A 13,385-nucleotide genomic window follows, 5' to 3' on the forward strand; every position below is an offset into this window, starting at 1 on the left:
CTGTAGAGGGGAGGAAGCATAGCCTAGAGAGCAGATAAGTCAGTTTACTCTAAATGGCTTCTGAGCTGAGGAAGGGCACATGTCCACAGATCATATGATTTTCAGAACTGGCAAGTGCCTTAGAAATCCTTAAGTTACTCACACAACACACACACACACACACACACACACACACACACACACAAAGCCACAAAAATGACATTTTGGATAGCCACAAAAGTCATGTCTTCCTCTAGTGTTATCTGAAATTTTGAAATAAATTCAGTATTAAAAGGAAAAAAAATGGATGCAATGGTATCTCTGAAAAATTTTTATTTTTGATCTTGAAAGATACATATGTCTTCCGTCCGTCACGTAGCAACAATGTGAGCACAGAATGTGCTTGCTCACCACTATCTTTTCATTTCTAAGTAACGGGGAAAACAGAGCTCGATGCAGCTTACTCTCAATGTCAAGCTTATTTGCTGCCTTATTTTCAAATGTCTGTCATAGGACACCTTCCCCCTGACTCTGATACACCCTATATATGGGGCCAGGACAAAGGGATCACGAGACTCAAGTAACTGCTCTTACTTAGACACACAGCTAGTTGGCGAAGGAAAGAAACAGGAATCCTGCTGATGGAGAGGAAATTCAGAGGAGGAAACAAATGACAGTGAAGGCTTAGAATAACTTGCTGTGGGAAATCAGGTGATGGGGGCAGCTAATTAGATGTGAGCAAGAAAGGAACTTAAGCAAAATGATTTTTTAGGAAAAGCATTCGTGCTGCTATAATACAGAGCACAATAAATTAACTGTGTCAGATTCCTTATCTCGGCACCTTTTGCTACCGGGACCTAAAATGAAATATCAACAAAATACATTTAAAGGAAAAATCCAGTTATTTTTCTTTTTCATTTAAGGAACTTTACTAACAATTTTCACCCCAATAAACTTTAATTTAAAAAAGAAAATAAGAATAAATAAAAATGAATAAAAAAATTTTTAAAAAGGAAGTTGTCCATTTCTAATCCATGTTTAACCCATTTTAGGAATGAAGTTAAAAATGAAGGATTTTGCTTTTGGTTTTTTCCCTCAGGTGGTTATAACAAGCTTAAGTTTCAGTGGTTAAAAAAAAAAAATCTGCTATTTTTTTTTTTAAGGACAAAGTTACAAACTGAGTTTGCAGGAGCTTACACTTTTAGGGGTATTCCCCAAGTCAAAAGTAGAGTTTTAGTCCTGCTTCCCTTGCTCTGGCAACTTATAGACACGGAATTCTCCATAGCTCAGATTTTCAATTCAGGGAAGTGGAGGAAGGGCATTTTCCCAGGAGACACCTCATATCTGAACCCCTCTTTCCTTGCCAGGACAACTGCGTCATATTGACCTAGTACAGACCAGTGTTCTTGGTAGATTCTCAGCAAATGTTTGACGATGACCCTGGCCTTCAAGACTCAGCTACCACCCTTAGCTTTCATAGCCTTTTCCCACAGGAAACAGGATGAAAACAGAACTTCAAGGCTGAATTTTATTCTGCTAAGCCACCGACTCTACTACTTATCAAAGGCTCTGCCAGTGGGAATACTCGTAAAGGACAACATAAACACACCCATGTTTGAGTTGCCATCTGAAACCAAAGTCAAATACACTTGTAGCATTCCACATGCTGACCGATAAAGTGCAGTTTTCACAGAAGACGACATCCCTTTGCAGTTGGAGGTGAGGAAAACAGGCAGGGAAGGGAGAGCTCCAAAGTTTCTATATAGGAAGGGATTGGAGCAGGAAGCTGTCAAGAGGAAAAACCTAGGAGACTTGCTTAAAGCTGTGCCTGCAAGCCCCCTGCGGTTACACACATTGCATTTACTGGTTTATTGGGCAGCTTCTTGGGTTTTATCAGGAAAGCAGCTTCAGCTGATGGAGCTGATGGTGAAGCCCCTCTATCCAAGCCACCCTCTAGCCTCCCCCCTGGAGAGTGAAAGAAGAGGTGAAAAGCCAGAGCAGGGAAATCTTGAGAAATGATGGAAATCTGTCAATGTGTCTACTCTGGTATGAATCTCCGAAGTCTCTCTGAAGCTGTTTAGGTTCTGGGACGCTTTCCCACATAGGCCGTTCCGAGCCCTTATTGGAGCGATCCAAGCAAATCACTCGTTACCCATCCTCAGCATGTTTTACCTTACTCATATCCTATGTTGGGTTGGAAAAAAATGAATTATAGTTTTGAAGAGATACTACCATAAATGGTACAAAAATCAAACGTTATACAAGAAAATACTGTGAAACATACCACCCTTCCCCGTCTCTATTTGTGATTTTATTGCATAGTCATCAGAGAATATAGACTTTTTTGAGAGATTGTATTGCAGTTTTCTGTGCAGTTTAATATGTATTTATTTTTTGTAACTGCTCCACTGATACTTGAAAGTATAATGTTTTCAGGGTATATAGCTTGATATTAATCTATTAGAGCTACCTTACTGATTATCTCATGTAGACAGTCCATATTCTTACCTGCATTTTTTTTCACTTTGTCAGTAGTTAAGAGATAAGAATAAAAGTTTTCGATTATTAAAGCATTTCTATCTATTCCAGTATTTCCTATAACTTTGGCACCATTTTTTCATGACAATTTATTTATCACATTATCAGTTACATCCTATACTATTATCAACTGCCCTTTTTATCTATTTTAATGAGTTTTGTTCTGAAATACAACAATATAGTTATTACTACTGTTCGAGTCTCTCCCTCTCCCTCTCCCTCTTCCTCCTTCTTCCTCTCTCCCTCCCTCCCTCTGCATTTGTTTGATAGGCTGTGTTACTCAGCTCAGCCTGACCTAAAAAAATACCCTAGACTGGCTTACACAACAAAATTGTAGTTTCTCACAGTACTGGAGGCTGGACAGTTCAAGCCCTGGGTGCTGGCACGGCCAGGTTCGTCTGAGAGCTTTCTTTCTGGCTTGCAGACTGCCACCTTCTCACTATGTCCTCACATGGCAAGAGAAAGCGCTAGTGTCAGTTCCTCTTCTTGTAAGGACACCAGTTCTATCAGATCAGGGCCCTGCCCTTGGGACTTCATTTAACCTTAATCACCCCCTTAAAAACCCTATCTCCAATAGATAATCACATGGGGGGGCGGGACTTAGGGCTTCAACTTGGGAATGGGGGTGGTGCACAGTTCAACCTACAGCAATGTCTGCCCACCAGCTCTTCATCTTCAGCCTTCCTGAGCGTCATTGTTTCAAATGCATCTCATACATCACACATACTAGGACTTCACTCTTTTTATACATTGGGTCTCTTTTTATAGGCAAGTTAGACAATTTAAATTTATTGGTATGGTTATATGTTTGGTCAAAATTTGGTTCTCACTTTTTATGTTATGATTCCCTTGTCTTGCTTTTGATATTCCACTGTGTAGTCTGTTTAATTATGATGTCAGTTAGATTTTTCACCACTTGTACTAGTTTGTTTTTTGTCTGGATGATAGAAGATTTTTCCTTTGTCTTTGAGGGCTAGTAAATTTTCTTGGATACATGTCAATATTGATCATTCCATATCGGTTTTCCTAGATCACAGCATGCCCTTTACATTTGTAAATTCAAGTGTAATTTTATTTTCTGAAGCATTTTTACTGAATAATATCTTCAGGCTTCTTCTTAAAAGATACAAATAATGTGTATGGTGTGATTCTTTAATCTTCTATATCTTTCACATTCTCTTTAATCCATTCTAACTTTGTTCATTTCTAATTTATTTTGCTTGTTTTCCCTTATCCCTGTCCTATTTTTTCACTGATGTCAGCAGTCTCTATTCTCCTTTGTGTTTATTCCAATATGCCTGCATTGCTGTGGTGACTTTATTTTTATCTTCTGCTTCTTTCCTGAGCTCTAGAAGTTATTGTTTCATCTCCTTCTGTGGTGTTCCTATTATTTTCCCTGAGCTCTCAATTGCTCTGCTTTGAGCCTCTTTATTGTTTCATTAAGTTCTATTAACCCATAGCCATTTATTTGGTCATAATTTTCAGCATCTTGGTGGTCACTTGTTATTGTGAGGATTTCTTTCTGCCATATATATACCGTCCTCTCCCTCCTTCTGTCTTGTATTATCTTTGTATAGAGCCTGTGCTGGTGGCCTCTTTATTCTTATCCCTAAATGAAGTGCACTCTTCTTGGACTTGGGAGGTGGCTCACGTTGGGGTGGGGATGATCAGTTGCAGCCTAGCAGGAATTATCCCTGGTTCAGGGAGAAGCTCATTGTGACAAGGCTGTGTGACTTATTTTAGCTTTTACCTCTCTCCAGCCAACAGATATTGGCAGCTAGAGAAAACACATTTTGGTATCTCTCTTCCACCCTGCCCTATCAGGAGACAGACCAATTTTTTGGTGTTGTTTTTTGTTTGTTTGTTTTTTAATTCAGCTCTGCTTTCTCCACTTCTCTGTGGGATCAAATAGGGTCCAGGGAAGTTCCAGCACCCCCCGACCCCCCCACACACACACACACATAGATGCTATGCCTGTGATTCCAAAGAAAGGATCATTGATTTTGTCCCTCAGAGGGCTATCGACTTAAGAAAATGGTTTCCTGCCAGCTTTGTCTGAGACCTATATCCACAAACACCCCATATGGGAGTCTTTATGCACCCATATTTGATTGTTTATTGTATTGGCGTCACTCCCCATATATTATCTCTTGAGCGTTAGTCTTCAAGTTTTGTCAAAGGTGAAATTTATATTTCTATCATTTTTTTCTGGCAAACGCTGAGGAGAAGAATGGGAACAATTTCTTTAATCTTGCCCTTTAAATAGAAGCCCCAGTATTTATAAAAGGTAACATGAAATTTAAAGTAAACATAAAGAGCAATCTTAAAGGGGGAAATTGTTCTGGCAGGAAAACACATATCCTAAGCACTGAACATGGAAGGGAGTGGAACAATTACTTCACCAGTGCCTCAGAGGGGGCTGAGAAGACCAACGTGCAGGGTATGTGTGTGCTGTTTCCTCCCCATGGAACTCTCTTTAGAATCTTTGGTACTCAAAATGTGGTTCATGGACCTACAGCATCAGTATCACATGGAGCCAATTAGAGATGCAGAAACTCAAGCCCCTCCCAGACCCCAGATCCAGAATAGCAACCCGCATTTCAACAAGATCCCCAGGTGAGTCATATGCAGACAAGGGAAGTACCACTGTATAGTAATTCTTCTCTTAACATTGTCAGTAGGTTCTTGGGACCTGTGACCTTAAGCGAAACAACTCATGATGAAACTAATTTTGCCCTAGGCTAATTGATATCAACAAGAGTTAAGTTCTATGACGTATTTCTGATCACAAGAACATCACTAAACTTCTAAATAAAGACCCAAAACACTTCAATATTAAACATTGAAATAAATGTGAGCTATGCATACATTTAAGGATGAGTAATAAGAACACGTAAGATCATTATTTTCCAACCCACTTATTTCAGTTCAGAATCACAGGTGGCCAGAACCCATCCCAGCAGCTCAAGGCACAAGGTGAGAACTCACCTGGACAGCACGCCCTTCCATCGCAGGGCACACGCGCACCCACTCACACTCACTCACTCACTCGAACAATGTAGACACACCAATTAACCTCACATGCACTTCTTTGGGATGTGGGCGGAAACTGGAGTCCCTGGAGAAAACCCACACAGACACGGGGAGAACGTGCACATTCCACACAAGCAGTGGCCATGGCCGAGAATCAATTTTTTTTTCCTCATCATTTTAATGAACCAACATTATTGAAGGACCTGCTGTAGATCTCAGGTCAAGTATCAGGCCCCTTTGCTGATCCAGTCACCTCAGGCTCCTTTGTTAAACACACATAAAATGTTCCTTTTCTTCTAGCTCATACTCTGTAATTATACATTTACTAGGATAATTTTTTCTATTCATCAGCATCTCCCCCACTAAACTAGTGCCAGGCTCCATGGCTATCCCAAAGCCAATCATTAAAAATTTGCTGAATGAGTAAATGAGCATGCACAATACTATATTTCTCAGAGCATGTTTAGTGCCAGTGGCTGGCACTTGCCTCTTCTCTCACCGGTGGCCTCCCTGCATCAAACTCACCCACACCTGCATCAGCCTGGAATGCCTCAAGCCAACCCTCTGACGGGCCCAACTTAATGCCCAGGCATCGCTTTGGCGAAGGCTCTGCCAGAAGTGAGTGAGGAAATGAAGAATGAATGGCACTGCTGAAAAATCCAAGGACCCTCATAGTCCAGACGACCATTCCCAACATCTCACATACTTATAAATGGCCCAAATAGATCCTGTTACTTGAGTGATATTTTGAAAAATCTGGTGACCATTTCTGTGTGGAAAGGGAAGACAGTCCCCACGCACTGGAGCACACCCAGCCCCACCAGCCCGGCCCACAGAGGGTGCATGCAGGAGTAACAAGAGTGGGAGGACACTGAGACAAGCTTCTCCTGATGCTGGGCTCACACTGGATTCCTGCAGTGGAATTTTTCTTGTCTGCTGCCCTCACCTGGTGTAGCTGAAATTATCATTCTCATCTGCGGGTCTGTTCTGATGAGCAAAGGTGGAAAGGTGATGGCTTGAAACTAGTTTCCCTACTTGAATAATTAAACCTTCACTAAATATAGCAGGTTTAAAATAAATGTTCATAACATTGAAACAGAACACACTAATTCTAAAAACATAGAATCCCTTGCTGTGAAAATCCTCTTGGGAAAAGCAGACACTGAAGCAAAAACAATGATTTCATCTGTCCTGCCCATCACCTTCCACCCAGTGAGCCAATTTGTTCCAAGACGAGGGTCACCACATGGCAGGGGGGATGCCAGAGCTGTTACCAGACATTCCGTGAAGCTCTCAGGAAACCATGGTAGCAAGCTAAGGGAGGCGTGATCATAAGGCTGAATTTCTCTCCTTGGGGGATCAAGCCCAGCACCAAATACAGCCAACCAGCACTTGCTATGTCACCTCAATCTATGAAAAACGAGAGTTCATCGGGGAAGGAATTTTCATTAGGTTGCTTTGCATTGTACCCCAGAATGCATTGTATTAGAAAGGAGAGACATTCAAACAAGAGAAATTGACTCCCTTTGGAGAAAGTGTAAACTTTCTAGGAAGCTGCTTCCCTGAATGAATAAATTGAAATGACTTTGACTCTCCATGGCCTCAGAAGCAATTACACTCAGATCTCAAAGAAGGCTGTTCTCTGGTCATAAATTCTCCTTCTCAATTCACCCGATGTAATAACAAATCATCAACAAACCTCCTTCAAAGACCTGAATTCACTTGGTGTCTCCATTTCTCAACCTGCTTCCCTTGGAACCTACTCCCAATACTAGGACTTGCAGAAGGGCCTAATCCAATATCCTAAGTTTTAATGAGAATGAAGGCTCGGAGAGGTAAGTGGTTTGCCCCGGGGCCCACAGTGGTCAGTGAAGCACCAGACCAGGCTCTCCCATCAGCAGGGCAGGGCTCCTTCCCGCATGCATCCTCTTATAGGCTCCTGGCACTAGGCTTTCAATCTTCTGCTGGGGACTGCACTGCACAGAGCCTCCAAGGCTAGTCTGCTCTTGGTCTCTTGGTGTCAGACGGACATTTACAGATAATTCTTAAACACTGTCTTCTCTGTTTTACATCTGGTTCATTAGGTCTCTCTGATTATCAGCGTTCTTGCCAGGAGTTTTTTCAAAAACAGTGCATTCATTAACAATACTTTCAGAAAAATGTCTCTGGGATTTTCAGGACTTTACACTTACATCTAAAGGAGAGGAAAAAAGGTTTGACATAGTGGCTTGAAAAGCAGTGTGCGTTGTTGAACAGTGTGGGTTGTTAAATGTATTTTTCCCCATTGAAGGTAATCAGATGATTGCTTCCTACCATCTGCCTGGGAAAGGTGGACATTCATTTCTTTCAGAATGAATGAGCCTCAGAAGATGAGCGTCAGAATAGGAGCCTCATCTGTATCGAAGTCTCCAGATTTTCATAGTAAACAATCTTGCTGATTCCTTGTCTACTAAGCTGCTTTTTACATGACTGTGTCTTATAATGGAGAAACTGACATTGTGGATGAACAGAAATAAGATTTCTATCCACTCCCTTGCAGTTCCTTGGGCCTAAACATGTCCGTTTCTCTCCATGAAACATGACTGAAGACCAGCTATTTTGCACCGCTTTTTAAGGTGGATCTCCCAGCCCCAGCCCTGGCCACATCCTTCACACAGACATTTTATTGATGTCATTAATATATTATAGACTTAATTTATAAGTTCTTTGGATTGGTCCTGCTTTCTCAAGGGCAGATATCACATTTTTCCCCTCCTACTCATAGTACCTAGCAGGTAGTACCTACCTGACAAACAGAGTAGTTAGTAAACATTTCCTATATTAAATTGTTGACTTTTCTCACCTCTTTATAGAGCTTAATCTCCTGGCCCAAAAGGGAACCTGAAATCATCTTGCCTTGGTTATGTGTGTAAAATAGATAAAGAAAGAAGGCAGAAACTACTATGTATGTTTTGAAAACAAATGTAATGGGTACGGATAGATTCCATAAACCCCAGGTCCATGAAATGTCACGTTTCTTTACTTTCCCAAATCTAATTCTTACTAGATGGGCCCTTTCCTATTAATATTGAGAGACTCTCCAATCTCAGTCATTTTCAACCACCATGTACCTCACCTACCAACATACTCATAATAACACTGGAACTTTTACAACCCATTTGGGGAAAGGCCTGGTCCTATCTGTCTTGGTTGTAGAACCTTGGAGTTGATTATCCAACCCACGTGTCTCATTCCATGGTGGTCAACTCTGTTATCCACCCTACCACTGGAATCGTTTTCCTGCCTCTAAAAGCCAGTGTCTCCTATTCAGTCAGTGGGCTCCACCACCGAGGGCCCTCAGCATTCCAACATCCTGTGTGGTTCAACCTCTACCCTTGAAATTTCTAGTCTTCCCTCAGCATCAATCCATTGCAACAGCTCCAGGAGCTCAACTCTCTCCTGGAGAAAGTGAAACACAGATTTCCACACAAAACCCTCTAGCTACCTTCAATTAGTAGGGACAGAGAAGGAGGACAGGGAAAAAAAAAGAGAAAACAGTTATTTTCTCAAACATTTTATTCCACCACAGAATAAGTTATTTGTCCTGTTTATCACATTCGTGCTTAAAGATTTGGTAAATACAACTATAAACATATTCCAGAAGAAAAGGAAGCAAGGTTTTTTGGGTATTTTTTCTTTTTAAAAAATTGGGAGCAAGTAATGAGGGAGTGTGGGGACCAAGAAAATTCTATTTGAGAAGTATAAAAGTCTGGTCCTCTTCTCCCACTCCACAATTCTCAAAGTAACATAAACTATCATCTTTTTTTAAATGCAAAAGGCCATGTTCACAATAAACTAACTTCATTTCTTCCTGTTTTAGGATGTGTTACATTCTTGACCTGTCTGTTCTCCAATTCAACATAATCAAATCAGATCGATTGGAGAAAAGAAAATAATTTTGAATATTCTAAAAGTCTTCCTGCATGATATTTAAAGATTTTTCAGATAAATTACCCAGGAACTTAGACTTGAAAGGTAACTGGTTGTTTCAAAAAGCCTTTCACGGCAGAGCTTTCTGGGTAAAGATGGATGCACACGATCTCTTTCGCCGGCTTGGCGCGTGAGGCGCTTCTCGATGGACGCAGCCTGATTCCAGGTAGGAAAAAGGAAATATGACTTTGATTCTCCAAAGGTGCTGCAGGGACTGGACTTTTTTGGAAACAAGAAGTGTGTCCCAGGTGAGTGTGGAGGACCAAGAACTCATCAAGAGCTCCAAGATGAAGAGAACAAAGAAGAAAGCCTGACTGAAACGAAGAGGGAGCAGATCAAGAAAAAGAGAAAGAAGATGAGTTCAGAAATTACTTCAGAAGAAGAAGGTTCTACTATACAGTGGATATCATCTGTGGAAGCAAAAATTGAAGATAAAAAAGTTAAAAGAGAAAATAAACTAACTTCAGGAAAGTTGGAGCATCTCAGAAAAGATAAACTTCTTCCGGAATAAACACAAAATTCACGTTCAAGGAACTGATCTTCCTGACCCAACTGCTACATTTCAGCAACTTGAACAGGAATATAAAATCAATCCTCTACTGCTTCAGAACATTCTAGATTCAGGCTTCCAGATACCTACGCCAATCCAAGTGCAAGCCATGCCAGCTGTGCTGCATGGTCGAGAACTTCTGGCTTCTGCTCCTACTGGATCTGGAAAGACTTTGGCTTTTAGCATTCCCATATTAATGCACCTGAAACAGCCCACAAACAAAGGCTTTAGAGCCCTGATTATATCACCAACACGAGAACTCGCCAACCAGATTCACCGAGAGTTAGTAAAAATATCTGAGGGAACAGGATTCAGGATACACATGACCCACAAAGCAGCAGTTGCAGCCAAGAAATTTGGACCAAAATCATCTAAGAAGTTTGATACTCTTGTGACTACTCCAAATCGACTAATCTATTTATTAAAACAGGATCCTCCAGGAATAGACTTAACAAGTTGAATGGCTGATAGTAGATGAATCAGATAAACTGTTTGAAGATGGCAAAACTGGGTTCAGGGACCAGCTGGCTTCCATTTTCCTGGCCTGCACATCCCACAAGGTCAGAAGAGCAATGTTCAGTGCAACTTTTGCATATGACGCCGAGCAGTGGTGCAAACTTAACCTGGACAATGTCATCACTGTATCCATTGGGGCAAGGAATTCTGCAGTAGAGACTGTAGAACAAGAGTTTCTCTTTGTTGGGTCTGAGACTGGAAAACGTCTAGCAGTGAGAGAACTTATTAAAAAGGGTTTCAATCTACCTGTTCTTGTTTTTGTTCAGTCCATTGAAAGGGCTAAAGAACTTTTTCATGAGCTCATATATGAAGGTATTAATGTGGATATTATTCATGCAGACAGAACACAGCAACAGAGAGATAATACAGTCCACAGCTTCAGAGCAGGAAAAATCTGGGTCCTTATTTGTACAGCTTTGCTAGCCAGAGGAATTGATTTTAAAGGTGTGAACTTGGTGATTAATTATGACTTTCCAACCAGCTCAGTGGAATATATCCACAGGATAGGTCGAACTGGAAGAGCAGAGCATAAAGGAAAAGCTGCTACATTTTTCACTGAAGATGATAAACCATTATTAAGAAGCATTGCCAATGTTATACAGCAGACCGGATGTCCTGTACCAGAATACATAAAAGGTTTCCAAAAACTTCTAAGCAAACAAAAGAAAAAGACGATTAAGAAACCATTGGAAAGGGAGAGCATTAGTACAACTCCAAAATGTTTCTTAGAAAAAGCGAAGGATAAACGGAAAAAGGTCACTGGTCAGAACAGCAAGAAGAAAGTAGCTCTTAAAGACAAAAGTTAAAAATAGATTTTTTTAAAAAGACTGTAATTTTATGATCCCAGCATGAACGTTGTTTTCATGGAATACTTCATCTTAAAATCACCTGTACCAAACACTTGAAATGAATGACAAGAACATGGGAACAGTGGAAAATGATCATAAACTTTCAGTGCATTATATCAAATTTCAATTTGTAGGTGACTTTTAAATGATTACACAATGAAAATAACATTCATTGACATTTGTGGTTTGAATCCAGAGAGACACTTCTTATAGAAGAACAAAAGCTTATGCTAAAAATAAAATCATCCAAATGTTAAAAAAAAAAAGCCTTTCACCTTTGTGTGTAAATTCCTTAATCTGCCAATTGCTCTGTTCCCATCTCCAAATGACAATAACTCATTTGTAGTTTACAAGTTTATATAACTCAGGAATTTTTTAGCATAAATCACATAAAGCTCATCGCTAATGTCTCAAATGTGTCAGGTGTTTTATGTTGTGTTTACTTTTTCCGTGGGAGTCGAGAAAGAAATCTGGCATGTCTGACACTTTTAAGAGATGTGGTTCTTCTCTGCTCTGAATCCAATTCAAATTTTGAAAGTTCAAGAGAAAATGCTTAAAGGGAATTGATTACAATGTATATTTATGCCACAGATAATGACATTCATAATATATTATATATAAATATATAATTTATAATTGCTAGAATTTAATTACTTGGTAAACTTTCAAATAGCAGCTATTTTTAGGAAATATCAATATTTACTAAAAGGTAGAAAAACAGTTGTGAGATATTATATTTTGATCATTGTTTACTATACTCCCCCTTTATAAGCAGAATGTTAGCTCTTTGTCATTGCATTAGGAAAGATGTAAACTGAGGCAGACAACAGATAAGGCCTATGGAATTTCTTGGCATTGATTTCTGAGGCGGGTGTGAAAACTAAAGCCTTAAGGCTAAGAAAATAAACTGAGGTCTTTATAAAGTGTCTGAGACAAACAAAAAGGAAAATAATTTCCCACCTCACCTTACCACCACCTCAGAAGAAAAACAGGTTTGCCTAGACTAGAGAGCAGCCACTGGAGGGGGGTGTCCTAAAAAGAGATTCCTGGGCGACAAGTCTCCAGAAAGAGAGGGGCTGCATCCAGCACCCATGCAGGGATTCTGGATCCCCCGGCATGTCAGAGAAGCAGGAAACTATAATGACAAAGCACCCCAAAGTACTGCATGAACGAAGTGGGATGAGCCTCCAAAAGTGAACATGCCATGTAGACAGGCACCAGGAACGACTCGACAACCCATGAGGCCCACGGACCCAGGACCACACGGGAAAAGTCACAACCAACTGCATAGGACCAGATGAGTCATCTTCAACTTTAACAGCATTCCCTAAACCCCAGACTCCAAGTGAGAAATGAGAGAAAATGTGACACCAGGCCTGACAGATTGTTTCCACCACTAGCAGAATGGGGGTTGAGAATAGAAATTATAATGAATTACAGGAAAGACACCAATATTTGTGGACTGAGATTCACACCCACAGGGAAGGTAATATTTAATCTTTAGAGTATGTTTTTCAACTAAGCAGAGACACTTGTGGTTTTTATTTCATTGGGCTTATCTATTTTTATTGCATTGTGAAACCAGTGCAGAGTGAGGAAGCTTAAAATTCACAGACGTTTCTGCAATCACAATGCCCAGTACTTGCAGGTCAGAAGGAAAAGTTTGTTATATTGCAGATAAAAACACTAAGACATAAGAATCTAAACAGAGCAGGTTAGGGATAGAACTGAATATAGTTTTGTTTCATTTGTTTAATGGATCCTGTGGTCCTCAGAAAATATTCTAACAATGACATCATAACATAAGACCAAAATAAGTATTATTTAACCCTATGGCATGAGAAAGTCCAAAGACATTTGCTTTCTCTTATTGTAGCCTGGGCTAATATTGCTAAAATTCAAACACAAAATTAACAGTGTAGGTTGTTGAATTTCAACATCAGTTGAATTCA

At 40.2% G+C, this 13,385-nt stretch overlaps 1 pseudogene; it reads left to right on the plus strand.

Annotated features, from left to right (window-relative positions):
• The first annotated feature begins 9,614 nt into the window (after positions 1–9,614).
• Positions 9,615–11,682, plus strand: LOC109453247 (putative ATP-dependent RNA helicase DDX52 pseudogene; annotated as a pseudogene).
• The last annotated feature ends 1,703 nt before the right edge of the window (positions 11,683–13,385 follow it).

The sequence above is a fragment of the Rhinolophus sinicus genome, chromosome 3 (genome assembly GCF_057876585.1).
Source record: "Rhinolophus sinicus isolate RSI-liver-muscle chromosome 3, RSI-T2T, whole genome shotgun sequence".
In the NCBI taxonomy this organism is placed as follows: Eukaryota; Metazoa; Chordata; class Mammalia; order Chiroptera; family Rhinolophidae; genus Rhinolophus; species Rhinolophus sinicus.